Genomic DNA, 8019 nt, shown 5'->3' with positions numbered 1-8019 from the left:
CAGAGTATGAATCACACATGTGGAGTCAATTAAAGGGCTGTCCAAGCTTAGCTGGCATTTGTATCTAACCTCCAAGCTCAAACCTGATGTGTAAAACGCTTGAGTGGTGAGTGCTATTCAAGCCTTGTAATCTACTCATGGAAGTCCAGATAGCAGAGTGCAGTTACCGTAGCATGGAAACTGTTTGCATAGTGAGGAAAGACTGAACTTTCCCTCTTAAGTATCAAAGACAAACAAAGGACAGAGAAGAGATAAAGATAAAAACTACAGTAATGAAGAACAACTTTCACAGGTAAAATGGAATGAAAGAATTTTCATGTTAGTATTTTTGTGTTAGTATGGATAGAGTTTTGCAGTACTTTGAGGAATATCCATGGACAATCAAACTGGAATGTGCAGTTATGTTCTTTAAAAAAAAAAACAGGAAAAAAAGTCAGTAGCTAAATTTTATATTACTTTATACTGGGTGCTAAAAAAGTAGGTGTGACTTAGAAATGGTATGTGTGTGCTGGATGTATGCAAATACTGATATGGATATAATATGTAATCCTTGTGACAGGTATTCCAGGGAAAATGTGCAAGCTGGTTCTAAAAAAACCTTACTTCCTTGTAAGAGAATTCCTCCAAGCCTATGACCTTCAAGGACACAAGCTGAGACCTCTCCAAAGAATGAAAAATCTAAGCTGGGAGGTGGGGAGGGACATAGGGAGATAATTTGTCTCAATTCATTTAAGGTGAAAGGAACAAGACCACAGATGCCAAAAAGACTTTTCCTCAAACATCTCTATTTGATGTGAAGCTGCAGTGCAGCAGTATCTAACGTACCATGCAGGTAGGTCCCTATTCTTAGAAAATATTTCATGGTGTTTGGATAGCACTGTGTGGTAGCTGCTGGTAAATAAGGAGAAGGAGCCTCAAAGGAGACTTTCCTTCAAAGGGTGGAGATAAACAACAGTTACTGAAATTATTCTCTTTCTAACGAGAAGTGAAAGTGCACATGTTAGAAAGCTAAAATTTTGTTAGAATTTTGGCAGAAAATATGCACAGCACATGCTTCACTGAAGTCCTGATTCTGCTTCTGCCTTGCTAAATGTCTGAAAATAATCCAAAGTGACACAGGTGCTGCAAGATTATTGATCTGCAGGAGGTCGGTCTGTTGAGATTATCATGATTTCTCTGGCTGTGCATATTGGTTATAACTCCTGATGTGAGTAAAGTTGTGCTACTGTAAAACGTTTCCTTAAAACACAGCTGCAAAACACAGCTTTTAAAAGAGAGAGGCAGAAGCAGTGACTACATAGACCTGTGCCCTTCATAAAAATAAAAGAAAAACCACTGGATAATCACTAGACCTGTGTTGTCTCTCACTTCCAAAACCAGATGACAATGCTGACTCCTGTTGCACTTCCTCTAATTGTTGCAGTTTTGCATTTGCTTTATAACTTTAAAGAATTTTGACATTCATAATTTCTCCATCTGAATTTCAAAAAATAAGAGAGCTTAAAACTTCTAAAACTTGTTTGCTCCTTTTTATCTAGACATTGTGAGATTGGTCTCTGAACAAAAGCATCCTGATGCATTTCATACTCCTCTGCCAGGCTGCCCAAGTTGTACAGAAAGGCTTCCCAGGTTTTTGTCCAAAGTTGACAGTAAACCATTAGTTCTTGGACTGAGATGCAAATAGAACATTTCTCTTTTCAGTCCTACAAAAACTTGAAAGTGAGAGCATGTTGTCTTTCTTTCTTGGCTGTATTTGTACAATTGGTCATGACACAGTAGTCTTTGTTGAGATATAAAGAAAACCATAAAGAAAAAAAAAAAAACCAGAAGAAAAAGCAAATGTTACATACTAAAATTAGTCAATAGAAATGAAAGTATTTAATTTTTTTATGAAGCTGAATTCAGCATGACTGTTCTCTTTTCTCCAGAATTATTGCTCAGTTGTGGTGCTTATCTAAACACTATTATAACCTGACCAGCTCAGAATTTATTGTATTTATCCTCAAGGTGCTCCTCTAAAGAAGGTAAGTGCTGTTCCCATTTCACAGGTGGAAAACCTGGACACAGAGACAACTGAAGAACAACTTGCTTGTCGGAGGCCTCTCTCAGGAGATCTGTGGAGCAGGAGAAGGAAACCTGCTTTCTCAAGTGAGAGTTTCTTGGTGCCTTGCCCAGCAGCCTCTACTGCTGCTCACTGTGGGCTGGAAGGAAGCCCTATAGAGTGGGTTGTCTGTGACCTGACCCAACTGCTGTCTCTGTCATGGTGGTATTACTCTGGCAATTAGTTACATGGGGTATAAAGGTAGAATGACTGTGCAAGATTATGAATCAAAGGGAGGTTTCAAGTGCCAAATCAGCATTCCTAGATCAAATATCATAATTTCCGGGCTCTTAACAAATTTTGGTTATTGAATTGTAAGTAGACATGAAGTTCCTGTTTGAGGTGTTGATCTTCCTCCTGCATTTTAGGAGAGGACAAAGGTCCTCAGGAATCTGTAGGTTTCAGATTCTCCCTGCTATATGACATGTTTGAGCCCTAAATTCTTGGAGCTAGCAAAGTACTATCTGCCTTGAGCCTGCCAGGACACAGCACCTTTCAGTTCAGAAACCTGAGCTAAGTTTTGGCAGCTAACCTGTCACATTACCTTTCAAGGGAACACAATGATCAAACTAGGTTATGTCTAGGTGTGGTTTTAACATCTTTCTTGCCATGGGATAATTGAAAATGTCAGTAAAGATTCTGAAGATTGTTGACAATATATTCATACACTTATGCCCAGAGTTACTGTGCCTGGCTACAGAGAGGCGAGGACTGAACCCTATGGATCCGTACTGGATTTTAATCTCATCCAAACACCTTTTCCTGCTCATCTCAGTAAGATGTGCTTTCTGTCATTGGACCAGTGCTGTGACACAACAAACAGCAAATCAGAACACACCTGATAAAAGCTCTGCATACCTCGAAGAGAAAAGCATCATAGAATGGTTTGGTTTTGGAAGATGTCTTAAAGGTTCTGCACTCCTCCTGCTGCAGAGCTGGGACCTTGCACTGTTGTGTTGCCCTGTACAAAGGTGCTGGGACCTTCCAGTGATCTGATTGCCTGCTTGAGCAGTTCTGCTTGCAGTGCCCACTGACGACTGGCTTTTAGCATCACTGTTACAAGTGGTTTGGGTTCAATAATTTTTACCAAACAAACTAATCAGGCAAAAAGTGTTTTATTTCCATATAAAATAGAAGAGTGGAAGGTTTCCTGACTAATGTTTTATCCCATACAGGGATCACAGCCATTTTTTTTCATGATTTTTGACAGGATGAAAGTGCAAAACATACTTTAGCATGAATTAATAATGTAATTCATGATATCACAAGTCTTACTCCTTACAACCTTCATGACCTGGCAGTATTTCTAGACTCCTGGGTCCAGGTGAAAACCCCAACTAGGCTGCATCTCTATGCCTCTGTAAGACCTAAACCAGCATCTTCTCTTTTCCCTGTCTCTTCCCCATTTTTTGGAAAGCAAAAAGAGAGCTGCAGCATGATACAGACAGACTGGACAACTCAAGAAACTAAAGTGATTTATTGGAGTGTGATTCACTCTTCAGTAGCACTTGTGGGCATGGAGTCTTGAGGTGGTTCCACCAAGATAAAATACAAGGTTATGGCAGAAGGGGAAATGGGGTGGGAGGCCTTGCGGATAGAAAAGGTGCATAAGAGCTCAGTACTTGGCTGCAGTTGCTTCCTGTATAAAATTTGGCATCAAATCCAGCACTGATCTCCTGAATATACCTGTTTTTGAAGCTGTTAATACCTTGGCCTGGGATCTGCAGCCCTGGGTAACCTGTAGGGCCAGCTTAGAGCTTTGGGTTATTGGAATAAGAGGCAAGGTGAATCATCACCAGATACTTTAACTCAAAATTCAGGAGCAGAGGAGAAAGAGAATTGTTTGCAGGTCGCTTTTCCAACTTGTTACCAGCTCTAAGAGGTAAGAGAAGGGCAGGAATAGTTTTCCTCTACCTTCATTCCTTGGCTGCAATCACCATGGACCTAGAATGAGCTGCAGGACAGAAAGGATGAGGATTTGTACAGAATAATTTGAGTTCTAAGATACAGCTACCCACAGCAGTGACAGCTCTTCCTGGGCCAAGTCCAAGATCCATCCCCTGACCCAAAATAAAAATCAATAAAATAAATTAATAAAAATTAAAGATAATGAAATTTTCAAACAAGCCTGAGTCTTAGCTGGAGCAAATGTTCTTAGAAAAAGATGGAGTTACTTTAGAGAGAAATTTGATGGTGAACAAGAAGCCAAATTGTTCTTTTATTTATCTAAATGCAACTTCTTTCGAGGACTAGTTGCCAGTGAGGAATTTCACTAATAGAAGAAAGAGCAGAATTTCCTCTCAGCACTAAGGAGACCTGACCTTTGAAACAAATGGAATTACGAATTTCTTGGCCTTGTGTCATTTACTATTTCTCTTAAGGATACTGATGTTGGGGTGAGTTGTTGCTGAGATATTTTTCTACTGCTCTTAAGGGACAAATAGGCTTTGTGGCCATGGCAGACTTAGAAAGTGTGAAGACTCCAATATAAAAGTCCAGCATTTGCAGAATCTCATTATTTTTGAGGACGTACAGCTTGTACATGGTTTAGGGTCAGCAGTACTGGGCGGGGCACATTAGGTACAATGTCACATAAAGGTCCTAAGATGAAAAGCTGCTTCCTTGTCATCAAGTTCCGGGCTGACTGAAAGGATAGCAGGAGAAGAGATCCATTCTGTGTTTACTGTAACTCTTTCGGTGAGAGGAGAGCCCCGAAGGGGAGGGAGCAGCTGCCGGAGCCCGCGGTGCCGGCAGATGGAGCCGCCGCGCCGGGAGCCGCGGTCGCTGCGGAGCGCCCGCAGCGGCATCCCGGGAAAACAGCGGCCAGGACTGCAGCTAGGGCTGCGCACTGCAACTCAGGTGCTTCATCTGAAGGAACCAGGCTTGTCTTTACGTCTTTTTATTATAAGGGGACGTAGCAACAACTTAGCTTTGTACATGACTTCATACTTCTGTTGTTATGGTTGTATTACGAACTTCATATCTATCAAGAGCAATCCCAGGACACAAATACAATGCAAAGTCCGTTTTTGTGACGGTAAGAAGTAGATGCAGACAGTATTCTTCACTCTTCTCCCTGAAGGATACAGTTGGCTTTATTGGCATCTATAAATCACTTGTAGTTGAAATCATGTAGCTCCACTAGGTTAGAGAAACTAGCCTTCAAACCTTAAGGAAATTTTGGAGGGTTTTCTTTTTCCTAGGGAGTTATAAAAGTTAAACAGGTCAACTAATATGAAATGACAACTGAACGAGCTCATACCATGGAGTCGCTGTCATTGCATTGTTTGGGGCTGATTCTTTTTAGACAGTCAAGTTCCAGGCAGGCCATGAAGACATCACAAAACTGAGTTGGCTCAAAGGTGGCAGATGAACTTTAATATACATAAATCTGGGGCAATGCATCTAGGAAAAAATTATCCACATTAGACCTGGAACTGAGAGTTATAACTAAGGAAAAAGACCTCTGAGCCATTACTGATGGTTCTCTGAAATCATCAGCTCAGTATGTAATGGCAAACAAACTCCAATAAAATGTTGGAACTCATAAGAAAGTTGTTAGGAACAGGACAGATGGTGTAATGTCACTGCTACATAAAAAACAAACAAACAAAACTCCAAAAAGCCCTGTGGTGCATTCTTGTGAAGGACAGCAAAAATAGTTGAAGTGTTGAAGCTGCTGCCTTATGAAGACTGAAAATACTGGGACTCCACTCAGGAGTGAAGGAGACAATGGAGTGAGGTAATGATGATTTACCAAATGATGTATGTGTTGGTTAAACCAAACTTGTAACTGTTGTTTACAAGGACCTTGTATGGGATCTAGGGAACACTTGAGGCAACTACCAAAAGGTTGGTTTAAAAGAGATAAAAGAAAGTATTTGCTGACATGGTGAGCAGTGAACCTCTGGAGCTTGCCAACACAGGAGCTTGTGGAGGCAGACAGTGTTAGCATGTTCAAAAAGGGATTAGAAAAATTACCATGTCTTTATGCTAAAAGGATAAGGCAGGCACATACTCTCTAGTATCCCTAATACAACAGTTAGGAATACTGCTTATTACTCATTCATTAGTCATTATTAGGGAAAAGGACATAACCAGCCTCACATGGTCTTCCTAAACAGCATCTCCTTTTGCCACCACTGGAAACAGAGCAGTGGGTGAGGCAGCTTATTATGTGATCAACAGTCTGTCTCTTATATGCAGCTTGGGACTTCTTCCCTTTGACAAGGTTTCCCTGTAGAATACAGCCTCCCCTGCATACTCAGTCCTTGCTCCATCACCAAAATGCCAAGTTCATTGGCCAGCTGATAGTTGAAAATCAAGGCAGGTAAATTAAGATTTCTTGGAAAAGGTGAAACTTGTATATCCTAGCATAAACAGGGCTGCTTGGTTTAGTACAGATGAATAACAGTGTTGGCTCCTGGTCCTTCCCAAGGCAATAGGAGAACAGGAATTAAAATCAGGTCATGCTCTTATAGAGAGTTTTGGGAGCAGTAAATAGGTACAATAAAGATGCCCAAGTCAGCTGAAGAGGTTCTACCTTTCCCTTCAGTACTGCTCCTTAGACTCTCTCCAAAAACATTTTTCAGCAGTGACAAGCTGAAAGCTATACATATAATTAGTCAAAACTAATTATATGTACAAAGTAACTAAAAAAAGATTAATGAAATTTCCATGTTATCTCCTAGATACTTCCTGGTCTGTTTTTTTCTCCTCAGTTCATTATGTTTTCTTCTATGATTCTGTGAACACTGGGCTGTCTTTACACACATGCTCATGCATGCAAACACATACTCACTGTTTCTCATCCCACTTGGTTCAGCCATTCCCTCTCCTCCATCTCTTTTTTTCTCTTTTAATACGGTCTCAGTGTCCTCTGTAGTGTTTTGAGGTCCCATAAGTCTTGCTGATATTTAATCCCCACCTCTTCTCACAGTCCTTGTGTCATGTTTTAATTTTCCCTGTTGTCAGGCTTTAACTGGCTCATCACTTGTGTTAAGACAAGACGGGGATATCATGCTCCAAGTGATTTGAGCAGGGATGTGGGACTCAGGTAATCAAGGAGTTACACTCTGCTGCTGCACATGCCATTAGTTCTGTGTGTTGAGTGAGGGGTCTCGGAGGTGGTCAGGTACCTGTCTTTCCCTTGTTCACATGCAGCTGCTAGGTAATATGGATACAGGATTATTTGTTTCTATAGGCAAAACAGTTTTTTCCAGTTACCCTTTTTGAAAGAGTTAAAATGACTTTTGATGAAACCTTTCCCAGACAGTTCATCAGAAAGTAAGCAACCGGCATGGAGAATTGCTTTAAAATCTGGGAAATCATAAGCAATTGAGAAAGCCTTTCAAAACGAAGTGTTATGTTTCTTTAATGATAGGCAATGCTTCCTACTCTGGCTATAACATCGTTAAAGCCTTCACACCAACAAGTCCCCTTGGCACTGAAACAATACTGCCTTTTTTTGACAAAATTCCAGCTGTGTGATCATCACTGGAAAATGCTTGTATTGTTATGACCAAATTTTCTCAATTACAATTTAAATGCCATTTTTCTGAAGTAAATGTGACTGAGGTTTGCTTTTCATACTGAGTGTATTTGCTGCTTTTAAAGTACCCCTTTTCCCTGAGCATATGTACCACTTTCCTGGGAGTCTGAAGCTGAAGAGCTCTTCTGCTGCTGTGGAGTAGCTGTCTTGGGTTGTTCAGCTGATGCTCACATCAGTTGAGCATCCAACCTGGTCATTAATAAGGTTCATTTTGAACCCTTATGCTTTGTTTCCCTTTACCTAGCAATCACCAGGATGGTGAGGGACAACTGAAAAAAAGACTAATGGTTCCCTGAGAGAGATATGAGCATATAGGGGTAGGTGGAGAGGACAAACTTCAGCACCAGTGTTTCACAGGTTCACAATA

At 40.7% G+C, this 8019-nt stretch overlaps 1 long non-coding RNA gene across 1 annotated transcript; it reads left to right on the top strand.

Moving 5' to 3' along the window:
* Positions 1 to 734: 734 nt before the first annotated feature.
* On the top strand, positions 735 to 5195 carry LOC147655320 (uncharacterized). Its single transcript, XR_015284078.1, has 2 exons — positions 735 to 832; positions 2049 to 5195. It is a non-coding gene; the product is annotated as an uncharacterized LOC147655320 (long non-coding RNA).
* The last annotated feature ends 2824 nt before the right edge of the window (positions 5196 to 8019 follow it).

Source organism: Cyanistes caeruleus, chromosome 1 (assembly GCF_971803275.1).
Source record: "Cyanistes caeruleus chromosome 1, bCyaCae1.hap1.1, whole genome shotgun sequence".
Taxonomy (NCBI): Eukaryota; Metazoa; Chordata; class Aves; order Passeriformes; family Paridae; genus Cyanistes; species Cyanistes caeruleus.
Note: the sequence above shows the minus strand (reverse complement) of the source record. Positions and strands in the feature narration are given on the sequence as shown.